Source organism: Phyllobates terribilis, unplaced genomic scaffold, assembly GCF_046119375.1.
Source record: "Phyllobates terribilis strain yellow unplaced genomic scaffold, ASM4611937v1 Scaffold_780__1_contigs__length_684500, whole genome shotgun sequence".
Taxonomy (NCBI): domain Eukaryota; kingdom Metazoa; phylum Chordata; class Amphibia; order Anura; family Dendrobatidae; genus Phyllobates; species Phyllobates terribilis.
Genome location: NW_027363540.1, coordinates 484,144 through 508,573, shown reverse-complemented (window position 1 = coordinate 508,573; position 24,430 = coordinate 484,144). Strand labels below are relative to the sequence as shown.

Here is a 24,430-nt window from a genome sequence, read left to right as displayed (position 1 = left end):
ATTACATGAGATCTTTGCTGACTGTTTCACAGTCAGTGTCTCCTGCCAGGCTTCAGCTGCAGGCTGAGCCTGGCAGGACACCATATATGGCAGATCTGGAGGCGGTCATGTGACCTCCAGCTGCCATAGCAACGCCAGGTCCTGGAAGGTATCAGGGGTCGTCGGAGAGGTAAGTAGACGACCCCCTCTCCTCCTGCTGTTTTCTATATGCCGCGATCACTATAGATCGTGGCATATAGAAGACAGCAAAGGGTTAACATCACTGGGACCTGATCCAATCAGGTCCCGATGATGTTCCCTGTCAGAGCTATCGCTCTGCACCGCACCTGCAGCGCTTGCAGGACCCTCGGGGTCCTGAGTGCTGCGGGACAACCCACCGTTTTTAAGCGTCCGCGCTGCACAGAGCCCAGGCTGCGCGGACTTTTATCTACAGTGGGCGGTCAGGAAGTGGTTAAATTTTAAAAAAAAAGTTACACAAAGTAAAATAGAGAGTTACCTTTTTGTTATCATCTAGGACTGTGTTCATACTTTCTATCCCTAGCGTATCAATAGGTCCATCAAAGATAACCCATTTTCTTTCCGGAGTCTCAGATAACGCAAACTCCCGGAAAGTATTAGCGACTATCCCATCGGTCCACTGCAAATGAAGAGAGGCATCAATAAAATTGCTCTTCCCATAAAATCCAATACAATCCAACAATTGAAAGGATTATTAAAGGGAACGCCTTGGATTATGATATTGATGATACACATGTATTGACTACACGTGGCCCCTATTGATGTGAACGTGCCGGCACCGGGAGAGACCCCAAGTAAGTGATTTGCATATATGCGGTCACATGCCAACTAAAAGTGCGTGACCTCACTCAAAGCAAGTGTATTGAGTGAGGCCAGACACAGTCTAGTCAGAATGTATCTGGAAGTATGCAAACTTATGCTAATTTCTGCCATAAATAATACAATTTGTTGTTTCCATGTCTGATGGGGAAAATAAAACAGTTTCCAATTTTTGTGCAAACAGGGAGTAAGTCATAATAAAATGATTGTCCGGCAATGTATGGCTGGGGTCTATGTCTCTGAAGGAACCCCTTCTACCATGTCTATAAGCCATAAAAGGGGAGATTTTCCCATTTTCAGCAAAGATATTAGTATTATAAACAATAATTCCAATCATAGACGAACCTCATGTGACACTGGATCAAACTGCCCGAACAGCTGCCCCATGGTGATGGCTTTAGGGTTCACTGTCCGGTAAATCACTTTTTCTTCTTCGCACCCTCGCTCATTCATAAGAGACAGCGTATCAGCGAGGACGTGGAGGACCTTCGTTTTTCCAGAGAACGGCTCTCCAACCAACATAAAACTGTACGGGATAAACAAAATGCAGCATGGTCCATTGTATAAAATGGAAACAGCGAAGAATAAATCCCCCGTCCCATGGACTTCTGTAGTTCCAGCTTACCCGTGTCTGACAATCATCATCTCATACGTCTGGATCATGTTCTCCAGGAAGACCTTCTCGGGCTGGATGTTGTGTCCAGCACAGCTCTCCTGTGCGCATTCGAGTAAATCCTGAGCAAAAGGAAGGTAAAATATTTCATCAGTCTGTTTACAGTGGATCCAATTAGAGGTGGGAGAATACATTTTCAGGACCCAGATCAGTATTCTGTGGCCGCTGGACGGGACCCCTGAGAGCCGCCTCTTAGTTGCCGGCATCCCCGACTCCTCTTCTGATTATATGGCCTGGTGTACATCATGCTGCAACCATAACGTCATGCCAGGCCGGCTAATCTGAAGAAGAGCCGGGGTGCAGGAAGAAATAAGATGGCTCTCAGGGGTCTCATTCAGTGCCCACCACTGACCTGATGTCACGCACAGTGTAGGAAAGACAAAGTGCAACACAAAGGGATGAGGGGAAGGGAGCCCAGACACTAGGGAAAGGGGGAAATGGAGACCTCCTAGGCTGATCTGCAATCACCCTGTCTCCCCTACCCACTCTATATTGGTTCCTCACCAATTGCCGCACAGGAACCTATCCCTGTATTTCCTTAGCGCTTGGCCCTGGATAGGGAAGGGGGGGTGAGCACTAGTCGATCCCCACTGACAACTAAAGACAGCAAGGGGAGACAGACACAGGGGAAGTAGCTTAGCTTGAGTCGACTTCAGAGAGATGGCACACACATCCTCTTAGCACCAGAGAGGAAGTAAGAACTGCACTTGCTCCAAGCCTTCACAAGGGGACATGTGAATATCACTGGCACCTCTGTGTAGCAACCAGGAAGTATTTAAACACCCAGGCCTGATTGTCAATTAGAGCAGGAGGGAGGTAGCCGCTGGTTCCTACAGTGAGACTGCTAAGAAGATGTCTGTAATGCCAAACGAAGGGATCTCCTGCAACCAACTGCAGCACGACTGTCTGTCACATCTGACGCACCCATGACACCTGGCCATTGAATCAGGCTCCTGCAAATCGATTCATTCATCTAAAAAAAAAATGTCTCCATAACCTACAACTAAACTAGCGATAAATCACTAACATGTTTTAACCATTTGTTTTCTACATCAGATCATCTTGCATTGGAGGTATAAGTGAGCCCCCTTACCTCTGGTGCCACTGTGCTGCTGCCCAGGTTGCACTAATGGGACCGGACGATGAGTGACAAGGTCATGTAACCCAATTCCAAAGCAGTGGATCAGGATCGGGAGATTTCAATGGGATTGGTCTACCATCTACTGTGTATGGGGGCCTCATGACAGATTATGTTGGGGGACATAAAAATCGGGCGGTTGGAATTTAATCACCCGATCCTTACTTTCTGACCCTGAAATTAGCAGCTGCCATAAGATTCTGGCAGTGACTCTGTCATAGAGAAAACAGGAGCGAGCATTCCTGAATATGGGGGAGCCGGGAAAGATAACGGTCATCTAAATGATAGCTGGCCAGCTATATAGGAGCTATCACTTGCCATTAATATGCGATTTTATTACCTGGTGTACATGCCGGTGTTCTCCTGAATCCAGTGTTGTTTTTCTTTTGCTCCTGCGCCTCTCCATTCCTGAGATATAGCCTCTTTATAGAAATCTAGTTCATAATTTTTAATAGCCAAGTGGGTGTGGTCATCAAGTCCTCTCTGTGGGAGTCTTCAGGAAGGCCTTGCCCAGTTGGCTTAAAGGGCTAGAGGAGAGTGACAGATGTCAGGAACGGAGAGGAGCAGGAAGAAAAGAAAAACAATGCCGGAGTCAGGAGAACAGCGGCATTTACATATTTATGGCGAGGGACAAGTCCTCTTTAAGTCTTGGAAAACCCCTTTAAGACACTATTATATTTTAATACCTTATAGTCGGCTTTCGGAAGTTGAATGCCAGGGAACAGGTCGCTGGTAATCCCATTGAACAGAGGAATATCAGGAGACAAAGATTTGGGTTCGTTTACATCCTTAATTGACGGCAAGAGCTAAATAGAATGAAAAAGGATTAAATGATAAAATAATTCATATACAATATGACATGAAGCAATATTAAAAGTGAGGAACCCCATTACAAAGGAGCCGTCAGTTCTTGTGGTATGTCTGTATTAGTAAAGAATAGTATTCTCCAAAAAATAAGTATGAAACCTCTTTTCCTAAAACTCTACATTGTATCGTCCCTCTGTTATACCTCCTGGAAATGTATGTGTAAATGATATATAATGTATATATAATCTATATAGGGGACAACCCTATACAATCTGACTGTGCCCAAACAGTGGTGACATTGTCAGACTGTGTAGGGGACTCGTTATTGACAGATTTCAATTAATTCCTACATTTCCAGGAATGATAAAAGAGGAATGGAACGCTGCTGAGTTGCACTAAAATATGCTGCAGAATTGTTTTTCCATAGGGAATACATGTGGCCTCTGTGTTGCACTGTTAATTGCCGGCTGCAGAATGAGTTAAGTGAGATACTGTCAGTGAACTCGTTTTTGCTGGCTGACGGGGAGTTTGTAAATGTTTTATCTGTCTTTTTCTGAGCTCCTCTCAGTTTATTTATGACCACAGACCTTATCAAAATTGAATGTGCAGGGAATCAAAAAGCCGGTGAAAGCCAAGCGATGCAACGTTTTTAATAAAACCCAATTGTTAAAATGATTTTTAGCCTAAAATACATGCGATTAAGTTAAAAATCAAAACTGTCCCATAAGATGAACAAGCTACGTGTTTAACAACTATAGTTTTGACATTTTTGCACAGATGAGATCTAACAAGCCAGGAACAGTAATGTGCAGAAATTATTTGCAAGTCTCTGTCTGCTACTATAAAATCATACATCTTTAATTTTTGTGATCCAAATGCTTCTCGGTAAGATGGTAATGCTATCCTATACGAGATGTAAAGCGACCAACAGTTCAGAACTTACAAGAATCTCTTCATTTTCATGAGGGAATTTCAGCTTCAGATTGCCAGCAGCGATCAGCACAGCCTTTACTGCACGCATCCCATAATCATAATGGAACTGGGACGAGAGCGGCTCCGAGCACAGCCGGTAAGTCATTACCATCTTCACCGAGAGAGGTTTAGCGTGCAGAAAACCGTAAGAATAAAGGCAGATCTCCGCAATCAGAGCATTGTTGGGGACCATCATTGCTACAGTCCGGAAAAGAACCTGAAATGCGCAAACCAGATGGGTCAGTCAACAAATGAAACTAAATTACTGTAAACTAGGCATAGAGCCGGGGAACCCATTATATCCATTTACACTATCCTCCACCCCAGACCTAAAAGTGATGTGTCTATTCCACATCAGAAGAAATCAGTCAAAGTGTAGTTAAAGGGGTATTCCCATGTCCAAGATCCTGTCCCAATATGTAATAGGTATAATAATAATAATGTTTGCAAATATCTCCAATTAGAAATGTAGTATAGTTATTCTGATTAGCTATGTTTCTTACCCCATGTCCAGGACATTGCAGTAGCTTAGGTATCCATGGTTACGACCACTCATAGTAACAGTTAGTTACTTGCTAGTGGTTGTAACCATGGATACCTAAACTACTGCTATGCCCTGCACATGGGTTAAGCGACATAGCTAATCAGAAGAACTATACTATATTTCCAATTGGAGGTATTTGCTATTAATATTATTATTACACCTATTACATATTGGGATAGAATCTTGGAGATGGGAATACTCCTTTAACACTTTCCAAATCTCTCTCCACACCTCTACTGTGTCCATTTTGGAAAATAGGAGAATGGGACATCAATATTAAGGAGCTTGCAGAAATGAGGGCATCAGGTGTTGTGATTATACATAGGAAATGTACAATCTCATATAGATTTCGGGGAGAATAATCCCTTTTATGAAATCTTATGTTTCTTTTGTAAACCTAGTATTTACTTGAAAGTTTGTGAACCCCTCAAAAATTTCTATATTACTGCATAAATTTGACTTCAAGCTACATCAGTCTGTGAGGTCACAAAGGAACTCAAGGTAACCTCTAAGCAACTAAAGGCCTCTCCTCACATTAGCTAATGTAATTGTTCATGAGTCCACCATCAGAAGGACAATGAACAACAATGGCGAGCATGGCAGGATTGCAAGGAGAAAGGCAATGCGATTTAAAATGCCACTGCTAAAACTCACCTGGGCACATCAATAGGTAACTGGAATAATGCTTTGTGGAAGGATGAGGCCAAGATAGAGATTTTAAGTGAGAAGCTATATGTTTGCAGAAAGAAAATACTGCATTACAGCATAAGAACCTCCTATCATCTATGAAACACAAAGATGGTAATCGTAACATGCTTTGGGCCTGTTTTGCTGCACTTGGCCAAGGACGGCTGCCATCATTGATGGAACAATGAATTCTAAAATCTATCAGCAAATGCTAAAGGAAAATATCAGGATATCAGTTCATGTACTGAATCTCAAGAAAACGTGGGTCATGCAGCAAGACAATGGCCCAAAGACACAAGTCGTTCTACAAAAGAATGGTTGAATAAACAAAGTTTTGGAATGGCCGAGTCATAGTCCTGAGCTTAATCCTATAGAAATGTTGTGGAAGGGCCCGATGCAAGGCACTGGGACTCTTTACCAGCTCAGAACGTCCCACGTAGCCAGGATTCATGGTAATGGCTACGAAGCAATTTGGGTTAAGCTTCAGTTCTGTTCCTTCGAAGATGAACATGTCCATCTTCATCTGGATGGCTCTCTGGATGCGGAGAATCTGTTGGGCCACCACGGACAACACCTCCAGCTCAATACGGTTAAACTCATCAAAACACGCCCATGCTCCCGATGAGGCCAGCCCTTGGAAAAACAAAAAAAAAGTATATACAGTACAGACCAAAAGTTTGGACACACCTCATTTAAAGATTTTCTGTATTTTCATGACTATGAAAATTGTACATTCACACTGAAGCCATCAAACTATGAATTAACACATGTGGAATTATATACTTAACAAAAAAGTGTGAAACAACTGAAAATATGTCTTATATTCTAGGTTCTTCAAAGTAGCCACCTTTTGCTTTGATGACTGCTTTGCACACTCTTGGCATTCTCTTGATGAGCTTCAAGAGGTAGTCACCGGAAATGGTCTTCCAACAATCTTGAAGGAGTTCCCAGAGATGCTTAGCACTTGTTGGCCCTTTTGCCTTCACTCTGCGGTCCAGCTCACCCCAAACTATCTCGATTTGGTTCAGGTCTGTTGACTGTGGAGGCCAGGTCATCTGGCGTAGCACCCCATCACACTCCCTCTTGGTCAAATAGCCCTTACACAGCCTGGAGGTGTGTTTGGGGTCATTGTCCTTTTGAAAAATAAATGATGGTCCAACTAAACGCAAACCGGATGGAATAGCATGCCGCTGCAAGATGCTGTGGTAGCCATGCTGGTTCAGTATGCCTTCAATTTTGAATAAATCCCCAACAGTGTCACCAGCAAAGCACCCCCACACCATCACACCTCCTCCTCCATGCTTCACGGTGGGAACCAGGCATGTAGAGTCCATCCGTTCACCTTTTCTGCGTCGCACAAAGACACGGTGGTTGGAACCAAAGATCTCAAATTTGGACTCATCAGACCAAAGCACAGATTTCCACTGGTCTAATGTCCATTCCTTGTGTTCTTTAGCCCAAACAAATCTCTTCTGCTTGTTGCCTGTCCTTAGCAGTGGTTTCCTAGCAGCTATTTTACCATGAAGGCCTGCTGCACAAAGTCTCCTCTTAACAGTTGTTGTAGAGATGTGTCTGCTGCTAGAACTCTGTGTGGCATTGACCTGGTCTCTAATCTGAGCTGCTGTTAACCTGCGACTTTTAAGAACCAAGAATATAAGACATATTTTCTGTTGTTTCACACTTTTTTGTTAAGTATATAATTCCACATGTGTTAATTCATAGTTTGATGCCTTCAGTGCGAATGTACAATTTTCATAGTCATGAAAATACAGAAAAAAATTTAAATGAGAAGGTGTGTCCAAACTTTTGGTCTGTACTATATAATCAAAAGATGTCAGCAGAATATCGGTTGGAGTCAGTTTATTATCTGCAATGGAGCAGCTTAACATTGTATGTACCTTTGACATTGCTATGTAGTCCAAACCATCAGAGCAGTTAAAGACCACACACTGCACGGCCAGCGCCTTGGCCAAAACTTTGGTGGTCTCAGTTTTTCCTGTGCCGGCCGGACCTTCTGGAGCTCCACCAAGATTTAGATAAAAAGCACCGATCTACCAATGAAACATGGAAGAACTGGTATGAAATATCAATAAACTTTCTAATAAGTTTCATGCATCATGCAAAAGTCAAAAAGATTTCTGAGCATAACCCATCACATCATAGCAGAGTCCGCTAGCATCTGTCAGTGAGTGGAGTGATGACCAGGCGTGGGGAGCTGCCCAGGTACTCATAGGCGGACTTCACATTGCAGTTGATGATTCGCACTCTCGCATTCTCATTCTCCCAGTAATAGCGGAGTTGGGCAAGCCACTGGAAGTCTGTTTCATGAGAAACTCCTGAGCAATGTAGGAAAAGATAGTCAACCTCTAAGACACTGCAGAATCACGAGGGAGAGTTTCTAAAGGGAAGGCAAATGCACATACATTATAGGACAAAACTCCTAGTCACCGAATTCTGCTTTTTTCATTTAGTTCCATTGCCCACGGTGTATAACATCCGGACTCTCAGCCCCCAGTTTATAAAATCCGGCCTCTCGCCTCCCCCGGTGTATAACATCCGCCCCTCGCCCCCCCGCCAGTGTATAAAATACATCCCCTCAACCCCACTGTATAACATCCAGCCCTCGGACATGTATAACATCTAGCCCCTCGTACCCCTAGGGTATAACATCTGGCCCCTCGGCCTTGTATAACATTAAGACTCTCGCCCCCACCCGTGTATAACATCAATCCCCACGCCCCCCGGTGTATAACATCCGCCCTCCCATGCTGTGTGCTGTTACTAACATATGACAGAACGGCTGGTGGTGCAGAGCTCTCTGATACCAGCGCGGTCCTGTAATAGGAGCCACCAGGGTAACAAGTCTGGATATTAAATTTCTTCCCTCCTAAATCTTCCCCCATCACATGTGAGTGATATTATTAAGGAGTAGAAGGAACTGCAGCAACTCAGGAGACCCCGGAACATTACAGAGCAGGGTCACTGAGTGCTGAGGAGCAGAGGGCAGAACGCTCTCCTGACTCCATTGGTAACAACATCACCACAAACACTGCGCCCCCGCCAGGAGCTTTATGGCCGAGCAGCTGCATGCAGCCTTACATCACCAAGCACGATGCCGAGCGTCGGATGGAGTGGTGTGAAGCCGCCACCACAGGACTCTGGAGGAGACCTGTTCTGTGCAGTGACGGATCACACTTCTCTATCTGGCATCTGATGGACGAGTCTGGATTTGGTGAATGCCAGGAGAACGTTACCCTATTAACTGCATTGTGCCCGCTGTACAGTTTGCTAGTGGGGGTATGGCCTTGTTTTTAGGGGTTGGTCTAGGCCCCTTAGCTCCAGTGAAAAGATATCTTAATGCGTCAGCACAAGACATTTTAAACAATTGTAGCTTCCAACCCTAAGGGAATAGAAGAGCAGAACTGTTTCACACACGTTCTCAACCTCAACCCCACTAAACACCTTTAGGATGATTAATAAGAACAAATACTGCACAATGGCAGCATAAATATGTCACCGCAACATAGGGAAGAACAATGTCAGTCACACATCAATTACATTGCCATATGTCTGCTCAGGCTTAGAATGGCTGACCATTCAGAGAATGACATAATACCTACAAAGAAACCGAACAAAAGGTCATTAAAGGAATTGGAATAAAAACCCTTTATTAGTACATCCATGGTTATGGAAGGACACTGCACAGAGGAGGGCACACACACCATTGATAGAAAATATTACACACCGCACCTAGGCCATCCAAAACACTGACTATAAAGAATATCAATTGTGGCAATGAGTCATATACAGGGGATGCCGACACCTACAGATGCCAAAACATTCCTATATAGGGACCACCATCTCAATATGCAGAAATGACTACTGCCCCATAGACGTCATTGTAAGTACACCCCAAGATTGCTTTACTGTGACAAGATCAATTGTGTCCTATGAAAACTCAAAGAAAAGAGGGGGGAATATAACATAGATATGGAAAGAACATAGGAATGGGGTGAAATGTATGAAGGTGCTCTGCATATTGAGCTGTGATATCTGTAGAGGGACGGACTCCATATTAACATCCTGTATATGGATTTAGAATAGGAGGCCATAAAAGCCCCTGTAGGTGTAATGTGGAGGGGGCACAATACCTTTCTCCATGTAGTGTATAATAAATAGAACATGGTATTGGAAAGTTTGGTGCCAGCCATGATGTTTGCACAAACCTGTTTGGATCATTTCCATGACCACGTCACGAGCGTGCCCCTCTATGGTGACGAGAGCCCCCAATGTGGTGCGAGTCTGCTGGGACAATTTGCCTCCTCGCACAAGCTCCACAATATCATTTAGCTGGAGCTGCAGATTATCATAGGAGTTTTTCAGGCCCTACAAGAAGGATGTAACGGTGAAATCATCTGCAGAAACATTCATAGAACATACATATTGCAAGGGGGCTGAAATCTATACAGATTATAAGCTGCAGACTAGATTGAGAACTCCACAATATGCAGGCACTTTTTAATGTACACAACAATTTTACAACATATCTTTATAGAAGTTGGAGATCTGGATTGAACCCAGAGCTCCAAATACCCAGATGTACCTCTATAAAACCCTGCCACAAACAGCATGGAAAACTCAATGCAGATGGATTCATTTTATGCTGGTATTATGGGAAATCCCATACAATGTCTTCCCTTATTGGTAGATATGACGCGAGTAAAGATGAGCGAATGGATTTGCAGGACTCTGGTCCAACAGTCGGGTCAGTATTCCACGGCCGCAGGACCGGAGCTCCATGAACCGGCATCTCCGGCTCCTCTTTTGATGTCGATGTCATAGTTGTGGTGTGAGGCACAAATGACATCACGCCTGGCCGGCTAATCAAAAGAGGAGCCAGGGATGCCGGCATGTAAGAGGCGGTTAGCAAGGCTCCCATCCAACAGCCGCAGACTACTAACCTGCTCTCTTAGACCAAGGTCCTGCAAATTTAGTTGCTCATCTCTAGACAAGATGCATGAATCAATGCAAAATCCCAACTATCAAATACTATGGAGCCTTTTGGGTACCTTCAAGATATTGAGCCGCTGAACAACTGCAACCCCCAGGAGAAGACCCCTGGGCAAGAACAGTACATGGGCTCTTTGCAGTCTAATAACATACTGTGAAAGAAGCTACTTGCATCTTTTGATGTGAATGTGGGTCCCCTTACCTCTGTTGCACCAATGGTATATCCGCCCCTGGAAACTCCTATAAGCTGCGTCCCTGGATATGACAATCTATTAGCAGGAGAACACATGAAGTCTGTCTATGAATGTATATATATGTATTTCTCCCAGAAAATTATTACAATTACACATGTTTTGTTGTTCACATGTTCATTTAATTTGTGTGTATTGGAACACAAAAAGAAGATATTGGTCAACAATTTTGGTTCTCAAGTCCTCAGACAGTTCTCTTTTCCTCTTTCTGTTCTCCCTACTTAGTGTGGCACGTAACAATGCAAAGATTGAGTCAACTTTTCCCCTTTGTATCGGGTTTCAGGTGTGATTTTCATATTGCCCACACCTTTTACTTGCCACAGGTGAGTTTGAACGAGCATCACATGCTTGAAACAAAATTGTTTACCCACAATTTTGGAAAGATGCCAACAATTTTGTCTGGCCCATTTTTGGGGTTTTGTGTGAAATTATATCCAATTTGCCTTTTTTCTCTGTTTTTTTGTGTTGTTCCAATACACACAAAGGAAATAAACATGTGTATAACAAAAAATACACATGCAATTGCAATAATTTTATGGAAAAATACTTCAAGGGTGCCAACACTTCCAGCCATGACTTTATAGTGAAGCCACCTTGATCAGTAAAGGAGCTTATGCCGTACCTCTGGGCCACTGCCGATAGCTTCATGCACTTCACTTGTCCAGAACATCTGAGACACACAGAGCACGACCTGTCCCGGCCATTCCCTCACCCAGTCTTTTCTTGCAGTCTCAGGGTATGCCTTTTAAAAAACAAAGTTAAATTACGTTGACAGAAGCATTTAAGAGAGGGACAACCTTACTAGTATTATCCAGCAAATTCATTTCTACCGATTGCAGGTAGAAGATCTGCTACCTGGCTCTATAGCAAGAGATACATCATCCACAAATCATTCACTGCTGCCAAATAATCTTATACAAATATAAAAGTACTAGATTAGTTCCAATTAATGCTTTTGGTCTGTAGGTAGATCCGTACCATTCGTGACCGAGCAATAACATCATGCACGCTCCTTAACATGACATCTTCCCCTTGGATGAGCCACTTCTCCACGGCCCCCCGAGCCTCGGAGGTGGAGATGGTCTGGATGAGCTCTACGCGTTCCCCCTCGGTGCTGTACATGGCTTTGATGTCCAGGTTAGGAAGGAACTCCAGCTTTGCGATGCCTTCAAAGCCCTTCTTTAGATGTGGTTGGACCCGCAGAGGATCTTTAGTCTCAGAGAGAATTTCTAGCATTTCATCGTTGGACAGGAAGAAAAAGCTAAAGCGAAAATGCACAATATGATAAAAATGTCATTAAAGTATTGGGTCAGGCGCCATTTGTATTAGTGTCTATGTGAGAAAATAGAAAAGCAAAGCTTTAAAGTAAAGATTCAGTCCCCATACACATTGGATTAAAATAGTTTAAACCTGACGATTGCAGCAGGACCGGCCTACCCACTGATGTGTATGGGGGTCTCCTGACTCTCCCCCGATAGAGGATGTCAGGGCCAGAAGGATCGGGCAGATGGGATTTCAATACCCGGTCTTTTGGTTCTCAGGGGAGATAACCCGCTGCCGGAGGTGTCCAGTACCGACTTTCTCCTCTCTCCCCATTAAAAACACATGACTGTTCAGCAGAATATGTGGGAGTCAGGAGAAATAGCCAAATAACCATTCAGACCACGGGTATCTCATATCTCATGCGTATGGCTAGCTTAAAGGGGCTATCCAGCTTTGGGAACTTTTTTTTCTTAACTGAAATGGGTATTCCCATCTCCAGGATTCTACCCCAATATGTAATAGGCATAATAATAATAATATTAGCAAATAGCTCCAATTAGAAGTGTAGTACAGTTCTTCTGATTTGCTTTGTCGCTTACCCCATGTGCAGTGCATTGCAGTAGCTTAGGTTACGACCACTAGCAAATAACTGTCACTATATGAGTGGTCGTAACCATGGATACCGAAGCTACTGCAATGCCCTGCACATGGGGAAAGCGACATAGCGAATCAGAAGAACTATACTACATTTCTAACTGGAGGTATTTGCTAATATTATTATTATTACTACGCCTACTACATATTGGGATAGGATCTTGGAGATGGGAATACCCATTTATTTGCGAGTATTTGCGACAATTCAGTTTCATTAAAAATGTTGCACCGTTAGGCTTTTTGTTTCCTGCACATTCAGCTTTGATGTGATCTGTGGTCATAAATCGGCTAAGAGGAGCTGAAAAAAGACAGATTACAAATAAGTCCAATAGCCAGCGCAACACAGAGCCAATAGAAGGCAAACAGTGCAAAATTATTAATGAAATCCAATTACAAAAATGATTTCAATGCGTTTAAATAAGAAAAAAAAATTTCTTTAAGTAGTATATAGAATCATTGCAACAAGTGAAAGGACTATACCGTGGGAAAAAAGCCTCTTCTTCTCCAGATAGGCATTCAGCCCTTTCATGATTTTATCCAGAAGCACATTGCTGTCCTGAAGTTTTTCCAGAAGTCCGGTCAGAGAAGTGGCGCTTAAAACCTAAAACAAAGTAGATAGCCCATAAGTAAGATTCCATTATATAGTTATAGAGACTGAAAAAAGGTCACATTCATTGACTATTGTGCCAATAGTTCATATTGAAAAAAAAATGAGAACCTATTTGGATAGAAAATAGAAGATGCGGGAGGCTGGAGTCCAGGCAGTGCGGAGCCCCATAACCCGGAATCCTTGTGATGGAAGCATCAGGACACGGACTCTTGGAAAACATCAATCCTGGATGCAAGATGACCATGCTTTCTTGTATCAGTCCACCATGAAGCATCCATTTACCTTCGGGTCTTTAACGCAATGTTTCATGATCTCTCTCCAGTTTCTGTCCACAGTCTGGAATAAGCGTCCTTCTTCAGGCTTTGCTGCATGATGTCCTCAGAAGAGAAGATGGGGTCTAGATAAAGCCACTGGGCCGGCACCTTCAGCCATTCATCAATGGTTTCCTGGATCCTTATCAGTCGTTCCTCCCATTGCTTAAAGGAGGAGAGCAAAAAGTTAATTACACATAAAATGAAATTGATAGAAAAAAAATGCTATCATTTTAGAAGATAAATTTTCAATGGATATGAATTCTGAATTGTTGGACATTTGTAGGGAAAGTTTGGTGAGACTCCTTGATACCATCCCCTTTACATGTAAGCTGGAGCCGCATGTAACTTTAGCCTCGGAGATCCTAATGAAACCTTATCTTCTGCTAATAAGCAAGTGAATATTTTATACCTTGATTTCTTTCTCATAGGGCTTGATGAAAGGCGATCCCCTCATTGTCTGAGTCTTCACAATTTGGTCATCCAGAGTGGTTTGGATTTCATCCACTGCTGATAGAATAGAAACGCCAGATTCTCGATAGGGACTGGTATTATAGGATATGGAGTCCCACATTTCTTCCATGGTATGCATCGCCTTCTACAGGGAAAACTCCTAATAAGAAAACACAGAAACTTTTCACTAGTAGCAGATTCCTCTTTGTTCCGACATTTGCCAACAGGGGATAGCGAGACGGCCTTCATTCACATTAGATTGTTGGCTGATCAAGTTGACTTTTAGGTTGAGCTTTAGGTTGGTCATTAAGGATACCCAACAGCTATCTATTCCACCCCATCTCTCAAAATATACATGCATGCCTATCTGACCTCAGCGTGCATATGTCCTGTACATGAAGAGGAGAGTAAGCGGATGTCAGTCTCTGCTAACTGGACTATTTGCCAAACAGACAGTTGAAATTCAAGTTATCACCTCCACATTTGTGATCGTCATTCCCCCATCTCAACCCCATGCACATTGGATGGTTAGTTCTGTCAAAAATGTAGGTTCGGCCAATATATCTAAAGTAAGTGGGTAAGTGACCAGTTTCATACTGTAAAAAGAGTTGATCTGGTCGCACTATTGAGATAGCAACTGGTGAAACTGCTACACTCTTGAGAAATCCACTGGTGAAACTGTCATACTCTTGAGAAATCCACTGGTGAAACTGTTATACCCTTGAGATAGCCACTGGTGAAACTTTTATACCCTTGAGATAGCCACAGGTGAAACTGTTATACCCTTGAGAGAGCCACTGGCGAAACTGTCACACTCGAGATGGCCACTGGCAAAACTGTTACACTCTTAAGATAGCTACTGGCGAAACTGTCACACTCTTAAGATAGCCACTGGCGAAACTGTCACACTCTTGAGATAGCCACTGGCAAAAAATCCACTGGTGAAACTGTTATACCCTTGAGATAGCCACTGGTGAAACTGTCACACTCTTGAGATAGCCACTGGCAAAACTGTCACACTCTTGAGATAGCCGGTGGCAAAACTGCCACATTCTTGAGATAGCCACTGGCGAAACTGCCACACTCTTCAGATAGCCACTGGCGAAACTGCCACACTCTTGAGATAGCCACTGTTTAAACCATCACACTCTTGAGATAGCCACTGGCAAAACCGTCACACTCTTGAGATAGCCACTGGCAAAACCGTCACACTCTTGAGAATGCCACTGGTGAAACTGTCATACTCTTGAGAAAATCCACTGGTGAAACTGTTATACCCTTGAGATAGCCACTGGTGAAACTGTCACACTCTTGAGTCAGCCACTGGCAAAAAATCCACTGGTGAAACTGTTACACTCTTGAGATAGCCACTGGCAATACCGTCACACTCTTGAGATAGCCACTGGAGAAACTGTCACACTGTTCAGATAGCCACTGGCGAAACTGTAACACTCTTGAGATAGCCACTGGCGAAACTATCACACTCTTGAGATAGCCACTGTCGAAACCATCACACTCTTGAGATAGCCACTGGCAAAACTGTCACACTCTTGAGATAGCCACTGGCAAAACTGTCACACTTTTGAGATAGCCACTGGCAAAACTGTCACACTCTGGAGATAGCCACTGTCGAAACCATCACACTCTGGAGATAGCCACTGGCAAAACTGTCACACTCTTAAGATAGCCGCTGGAGAAACTGTCACACTCTTGAGATAGCCACTGGCGAATCTGTCACACTCTTGAGAAATCCACTGGTGAAACTGTCACACTCTTGAGATAGCCACTGTCGAAACCATCACACTCTTGAGATAGCCACTGGCAAAACTGTGACACTCTTGAGATAGCCACTGGCGAAACTGCCACACTCTTGAGATAGCCACTGGCGAATCTGTCACACTCTTGAGAAATCCACTGGAGAAACTGTCACACTCTTAAGATAGCCACTGGAGAAACTGTGACACTCTTGAGATAGCCATTGGAGAAATTGTGACACTCTTGAGATAGCCACTGGAGAAACTGTGACACTCTTAAGATAGCCACTGGAGAAACTGTGACACTCTTGAGATAGCCACTGGCGAATCTGTCACACTCTTGAGAAATCCACTGGAGAAACTGTCACACTCTTAAAATAGCCACTGGAGAAACTGTCACACTCTTAAGATAGCCACTGGAGAAACTGTGACACTCTTGAGATAGCCACTGGAGAAATTGTGACACTCTTGAGATAGCCACTGGAGAAACTGTGACACTCTTAAGATAGCCACTGGAGTAACTGTGACACTCTTGAGATAGCCACTGGCGAATCTGTCACACTCTTGAGAAATCCACTGGAGAAACTGTCACACTCTTAAGATAGCCACTGGAGAAACTGTGACACTCTTGAGATAGCCACTGGCGAAACTGTAACACTCTTGAGATAGCCACAGGCGAAACTGTCACACTCTTGAGATAGCCACTGGCGAAACTGTAACACTCTTGAGATAGCCACAGGCGAAACTGTCACACTCTTGAGATAGCCACTGTCGAAATCATCACACTCTTAAGATAGCCACTGTCAAAACTGTCACACTCTTAAGATAGCCACTGGAGAAACTGTCACACTCTTGAGATAGCCACTGGCGAATCTGTCACACTCTTGAGAAATCCACTGGTGAAACTGTCACACTCTTGAGATAGCCACTGTCGAAACCATCACACTCTTGAGATAACCACTGGCAAAACTGTGACACTCTTGAGATAGCCACTGGCGAAACTGCCACACTCTTGAGATAGCCACTGGCGAATCTGTCACACTCTTGAGAAATCCACTGGAGAAACTGTCACACTCTTAAGATAGCCACTGGAGAAACTGTGACACTCTTGAGATAGCCACTGGCGAAACTGTAACACTCTTGAGATAGCCACAGGCGAAACTGTCACACTCTTGAAATAGCCACTGTCGAAACCATCACACTCTTAAGATAGCCACTGGAAAAACTGTCACACTCTTGAGATAGCGACTGTCGAAACCATCACACTCTTGAGGTAGCCACTGGCAAAACTGTGACACTCTTGAGATAACCACTGTCGAAACCATCACACTTTTAAGATAGCCACTGGTGAAACTGTCACACTCTTGAGATAGCCACTGGCGAAACTGTCACACTCTTGAGATAGCCACTGGCGAATCTGCCCATTTGGTAGACAGCTATTTCTCCCAATACACATTCACACCCTGCTCGGCTGAGCATGCATGCTTAATTAAACAGCGAGATGGGAAAAAGTCCCTGACAAACAGTTTGCAGCAATTTATTCCTTGTGGGAACTAAATGTTCTGCTTTCTAAAATGTAAAAAGCTCCAGCACTTTCCCCTGACAGCTATCGGCTTTCTTTTAACTCAATTCTCCTTTAGTTTTTTTTCGGTTTTCCATTGTTTGTTATTCATTTCAATAACAGGATAGTATTCTCGACCACCGATACACATTTATTAGCCAGAGATGCTTACCTTACTAGCTGCCACACTAATCTGTTCACACTGGTGTAAGTGCGGATCCAAGCTCAGCTCCAGAACCTTCCTCAGGCTGGTGCCAGAATTCGGAGTGAGCTCAGAGCCAACTATCTCAGACATCTGGAGCCAATGTTGGGTTCTGATTCCTGGGTTGCAAAGGATGTTCACCAGAGGGATATATTCCTGAAAAGGAGTCAATCATAATCAGTGTCCCGGGATTACGGCTACAAAAATGAATTAAAGGGTTATTCCCATCTTCATAGATATTGTAAAAACCTGCACTTTTGCAATTTACGGCTTCTTGACATTTGCAGCCGTTCTTGAGATATTAACACTTTTCTTTTGTTTAGAGATCGTTGCCTAGGAGACCGACCACCGCTGCTGTCTCGATAGTAACCACTGTGCTGAAGTTGGCTGGGATTGGGAGGTAACAGCGCGCTCCAGCAAACCGGGCCCAGATTACTGATATATCCATTATTTGATGCATCTACCTTAAAAGCCTTGATTTGCTCGGTGATGGCAGAACACATGAGAACTATGCGGCTTTCCTTCTTTTCCTCGTCCACCGAATCCTTATCTTCAGACAGTGTCCGGTGTTGAGCCGCCTTTTTCTTCTCCTCTTCTAACGTCTTCTGCTTCTGCTGAAATAGTTTCATCATCTTGTAGACCTCTTGGAAGAATTCGTCCACCTCGGCTTCCATGCTTTCTACGTTCAGGTCAAGGAAAGCGCCGTCGATCCACCTGGAAGCGTGAGATTTTTCAAGACATATTTTGATAAATTTCATGTTTTTAGCTCATCTATTACTGTTTATTCTGCTTTTTTTCTCTTCTACATCTATGGCTATGGTTGTCCCATAAATAATGTTTAATCACCTATCCACAAGGTTGTTGATAAATATCTGATCACTGGGAGTCCGACTGCTGCAGCCCCCAGCAGTTTTGAAAGCGGTGGTCCTAGATACAGCTTTGTGAATGAAGCATGTGTGCATCTATGGGAGTGATGGTTACGCATGCGCATGACTGCTCCCATGAATGGAGCACTGGCTACGCATGCGCACTATCACTCCATTCACACAGTGGACTTAGGAACCTCTGTCCTCAGGATTACTGGAGGACCCTGTGGTTAGAGCACCCCTACCGATCATACATTTATCTCCTATTTTGCAGAAGGGATTGTCCGGCCTTGGGTTACAAGTCTACAGTCTATGTAACTGCGGACTTGTAAATTCTCACATTGCACCCACTGCGAGGATTTTCCGGTGCCGGGAACGGGCTGTTATGTGACCACAAGTATGTGATTTTCATACTTCTGACCACATTCCGACTAGACGTGTCTGGCTCCACTCAATATGCTTGCATTGAGCAAGGCCGGATATGTCTAGTTGGGATGTGACCGTATGTATGCAAATCACATACTTGCTGTCACACGCCTGTGCTCCCGATGCAGTGGAATCCTTATAACGCGCACAGTACACATGCTGTGAGGATTCACATGTCTGCAGTCACATGGAGTGACTGCAGACTTGTGCCCCAAGGCCGGACAGCCCTTTAATAACACATAATCCCCTTGTAATATATGCAAGACTTTTGGCGCTTGGTTATTTCCAGGACCGAAGAACAGTGATGGGGACAGAACGATTGGTTATTAGATATACTTTGACCCTATAACGTTACAAGGGACAAAGTGCTGTAGATAAAGATGATTTTTGCTGCCATAAATGATTCGTTCCCGACGAATTAGTGTTTTGCTTGTTTATCGGGTGATTACTGGCACATTTACACAGGCTGATAATTGGGAATGATCATCAGCTTGTTTAAATGCGCCATTTACTCTCCACTACAGATCACGTATGGTGTTAATAAATAACGGTATGCCAAGAGTTAACTCAGAATTCCCCAATGGGGTGCACATACTTTTTTTCAGTTTTTTGCCATTTGTAAATCAGTGCAAAAAGTTTCTGGTAAGGTTCGATGTTGACTTTGAAGAATCCAGCTGAGGGTATGTTGTAAGGTCCCATTTATACAGTGCTTCTTCTTTGTTAATATAAGCCAACGCCTCCTCTGCATCTGCTATTCGCTTCTGTACAGTCCTCACATCTGTCACTTACTGAAACCAGGCACAATAAACACAGATAAGTAAAGGGTTAACCGGACTGCCTCCATTAAAGAAAATGAGTTAGACGCAACGCATTTCAGGCCTATTGGAACAACGCGTTTCAGGCCTATTGGACGCAATGCATTTCAGGCCTATTGGACGCAACGCGTTTCAGGCCTATTGGACTCAAATCGTTTCAGGCCTATTGGACGCAACACGTTTCAGGCCTATTGGACGCAATGCGTTTCAGGCCTATTGGACGCAATGCGTTTCAGGCCTATTGGACGCAACGCGTTTCAGGCCTAGTGGACGCTTTCATACGTCAGTGCTCAGGTGTGACGACTGCCTCTGACCTGCCTTTGCTTGACTGCACTTCAGGTTAAGCACTAGGGACTGCCTCTATAAAGACTGTGCTGGCTGATAATGGTGGTCAGTCGGGTTTATGTTTTTTTCATAGGTTTTTTTTGTATAGCAAAAATAATGCTGCAGTCAAGGGCGTAACTACAGTGCGTGCAGGGGGTTGCAATTGCATCTGGAGCTAAGGGGGGCCCAAAAGGTCTCTTTGACTCATATGAGAAGATCACTACTATTAAAGACCTGCAATAGTTGGGGGCCCTAATGGAGATTTTGCATTGAAGCTTCAGGTTACACTATTGGCTGTAGTCTCAATATTCTTGATTCTTGCCTTTAAAAAGGGATAGAACCCCCCCCCCCCAAAAAAAAAACCAACAACATAAAAAAGGCCTAATGCAACTCCAAACCAGAGTTAGGGAGCATTTTATAACTACTTCCCAGGAACGCTCGTTTAAGGATAATTGTGCAGTATAAATAGGCTGCCAATCACCGACGAATGGCCAAACGCTTGTTCGTCGGGTGAAATGATCTTTTGTGTTGCACAAAAAAATTATCATTCACGACAACAATGATGCGTTTTGGGGTAAAAAGGATCTGTACAAATATGAAAAGAGTCTTAAAGTAATGAAAATAAGAAGAGGGAAAACTATAACACAGCCTGTGAGTATCATACCTGCTGCATCATATCCAGCTCAGAGCACTCTGCAAATTCTTCCATCCGACGCAAAAGTTTCTCCAGTTCCAGCACAAGCTTCTCTCTTTTCCCCAGAAGCTCGCCCTCTCCTTTACGCTTGGCGTTTTCAATCAGCTTTTAGAAAGGAACAGTTATCAAAAAATGCTCCCTGAGCGTCCCCTGTTTAATTACCTGGACACTGCAGGGGGCTGCTGCTTCATTGGAGCTGGCACCCGAGACCCCATTTTCAGAAATGAGCCCACATACCTGGTCGTTTTCATCAAACACTGGGTTGATATTTTTTGGCCACAATAACACTGTTGAGTTCAGGATGATATCTTCAGGTACAAATAAATGAACATCTAGAAGATAATTCATCCTCCGCTGACACTCCTAAAATTAAAAAAATGAAACTCACTATGTATTAATGTATCTAGCATCTACAATCACAGGGGTTGCACCAATTATATTTTTTCCAAAAACTTAGGTTATAAAATTATACTGATGCTCCACAACTACAGTTCCCTCCATCGGTTTGTGTTCTTCCTGCTCTATGTGGACATGTGATTTCTGTAGCCAATCACTGGCTGTAGCAGGTTACCACCGTAGTCACTGATAGGCTGCAGCAATCACATGATCATGTTGGGGATCTCATCACTGAAACCTGGAGGGGGACTGGTAAGTATAGCTAGTATGACATGACCTATATATGGAAAAATACATATTAACCAGGACACAAGAAATATCGGAATAATCCTATATATTATTTTTTTCACTAATTATACCCAGGGACGTACGTACAGCATTGGTGCAGTAATTGATGCAAAAGGAGCCCGACCAAGTATTGAGGCATTTACTGATCAGACATTTTGGATTTTAAAAATATTTTTCAAGCTGTTGTTATAAAGTATTCTAATTTACTGAGATAATGACTTTTGTGTTTTCATTGGCTGTAAGCCATAATCATCAACATTAACAGAAATAAACAAGTGAAATAGATCACTCTGTCTGTAATGACTATATAATATAGGAGTTTCAATTTTTGTATTGAAGAACTGAAATAAATTAACTTTTTGATGATATTCTAATTTAGTGAGAAGCACCTGTATATTATATACTGGAATGTGATGATATTTTATGGTATCATAAGTAAAGTAATGTGAGATTCTGAACTTTTACTGTAGCATCAGCATCTATAACTCACTGTATGAAATCAGAGCAGAAGTAGCACTTGACCTCGACCCCAAGGGCCCCTGAATGGCACATGGCAGGTAGAGGCCCATTACAGATTATTTTTTTCTATTGTGAAACCTCCTTGAATCCAGGATTTTACTCACTCTTCATTCTCCAATCTGTGATTTGTCACCAGTCTATCTAGTAATATATTTGCAAAACTTTTTGCTTTGTCAGCCAGGCCTTGCTTTAAGTCATCGCAGTCGAGGTGTACCATGGTGAAGTAAGTGCGGGTCCCATGATATCTCTGGCCAGGGTGTGAAATTGTTCTATAAACTGGAATACAAATATACATCAGTCTCGTTTACAAGTGAGATTTCTGATTTGACCCTCAATTATTATCGGACACGTTGCACCCCTCGCTCTGTAAGACTTAGGACAGTATTGATTCTAATGGGAATGGTAAGAAAATGATTCCTGAAACTTAGTCCTTGTTGCTGCGTCCACCCGACTCCAGCTGTGATCAGCTTATTGTCAAGGGACCCTTCAAACGAACCAAAGGGGGTCCCCGTAAAGTGAACCTGTCAGGTCCTTCAGGCATGCCAAATTCCTGCATTGACATCCACGGTATATATCTGGCAAAAATGTTTCTACCTTAAAAAACTAAACTTTTTATGTGCCGGCCGTCAAATGCAAATTGGGCATGTGAAATTAAGTATTATACACCTGTCTTGGGTATCCGAGCTCTGCTTCCTTCACTTCGGTCTGCTGTCCCGTGTTGTGCTCCACGTCAGGTTTTACAGGTTGTCCTGTGTAGCTCAGTGACATAATCTCCTAAATCCTATTTATGGACCGTTAGGACACACACCTGGGTCTTAGGATTGAGTTTTTAGACTTTTGTTTGGTGTGCTCCACCTTCTGCGTTAACTTTCTTCCATTCCTACTGGGTTACGCTACATCCATCCTGCAGCTCCCAAGATTCCTGAGTGCCAATTCCTGCTGCTCATGTGCCTTCCTGCTTACCACACCAACGCCTGGGGTCCGTGTGCCCACCCGGACCTGAGGCTTAGAAGATCCACCTCGCCAGGTGAGACTAAGATGCCATGATTTGGGTGTGATCTCAGCATCTGAGGTCGGATTTGTTTGTGGGAAGTGACGTCCCGCTGGACTAGTCCTAGATAACTTGCATATGATGAACGGCGCATACGCAGTCGATTTTTACTAGAAACATCAAAGCCAGTGTTGCTGTGCAGGGATGAGTTAATTTAATGACGGTTCGAGATAATATGCAAGAAGGTCCAATATGTAAAAAAAAAACACATTATGATCACACATACGTACCTCTGTGTATTCATCAAACTGTGCTCCTCGGATAAGAAAGTTTCTACTTTCTCCGCGGCTGAACCATCCACCAGCCAGCTGAAGCTTTCAACTATCAAATAATATAACACAGAATTTATAGTTGTATCTAGACTCATCTTAATGTCGGACGGAGAAAACTTTCAAAGAGGATTATACAGCTGATCGGACATGGATTTATGAAAGCAAGTTCTCTGGCTTCATCAGGTCTAAGAGATCAATTTGATAATCTACATTTATATGGTGAAATCTAGAGACAGATCCTCTTTGAAGTGCTTATTAGACCAATGATATATAGTATTTCTGCATGATAATGTCTGATAGATGAGGATCACACCTCTGGGAACCCCTAACACTGGGTTCAATGGCTTTTGGAAAGGTATCAGGATCAAAGCGTCCACAGGAAGATCACGCTGCAAGCGCCGGCAGGAGATTTCTGATTGTGATTGTTCCATCCCTTTCATAGATTCACGTCCAGCTTCCCATATGTTCCATCGCTTTAATACTTACGATTCACGTCGAGCTTACTGTATGCACCATCCTTTTAATTATTCGCGGCCAGCTTACCATATGTACCATCCCTTTAATGACTCACTTCCAGCTTACCATATGTACCATACCTTTAATGACTCACGTCTAGCTTACCGTATGTACCATCCCTTTAATGACTCACATCCTGCTTACCGTATGTACCATCCCTTTAATGACTCACATCCTGCTTACCTTATGTACCATCCCTGCAATGACTCATGTCCAGCTTGCCGTATGCACCATCCCTTTAATGATTCATGTCCAGCTTACAGTATGTACCATCCTTTTAATGATTCATGTCCAGTTTACCGTATGTACCATCCCTTTAATGACTCACATCCTGCTTAACGTATGTACCATCCCTGTAATGACTCATGTCCAGCTTATCATATGTACCATCCCTTTAATGATTCACATCCTGCTTACCGTATGTACCATCCCTTTAATGACTCACATCCTGCTTACCCTATGTGCCATTCCTGTAATGACTCATGTCCAGCTTACCGTATGTACCATGCCTTTAATGATTCGCGGCCAGCTTACCG

At 43.4% G+C, this 24,430-nt stretch overlaps 1 pseudogene; it reads right to left on the bottom strand.

Annotated features, from left to right (window-relative positions):
* Window positions 1-496: 496 nt before the first annotated feature.
* Window positions 497-24,430, bottom strand: part of LOC141239979 (dynein axonemal heavy chain 12-like) — a 59,055-nt pseudogene continuing 35,121 nt past the window's right edge.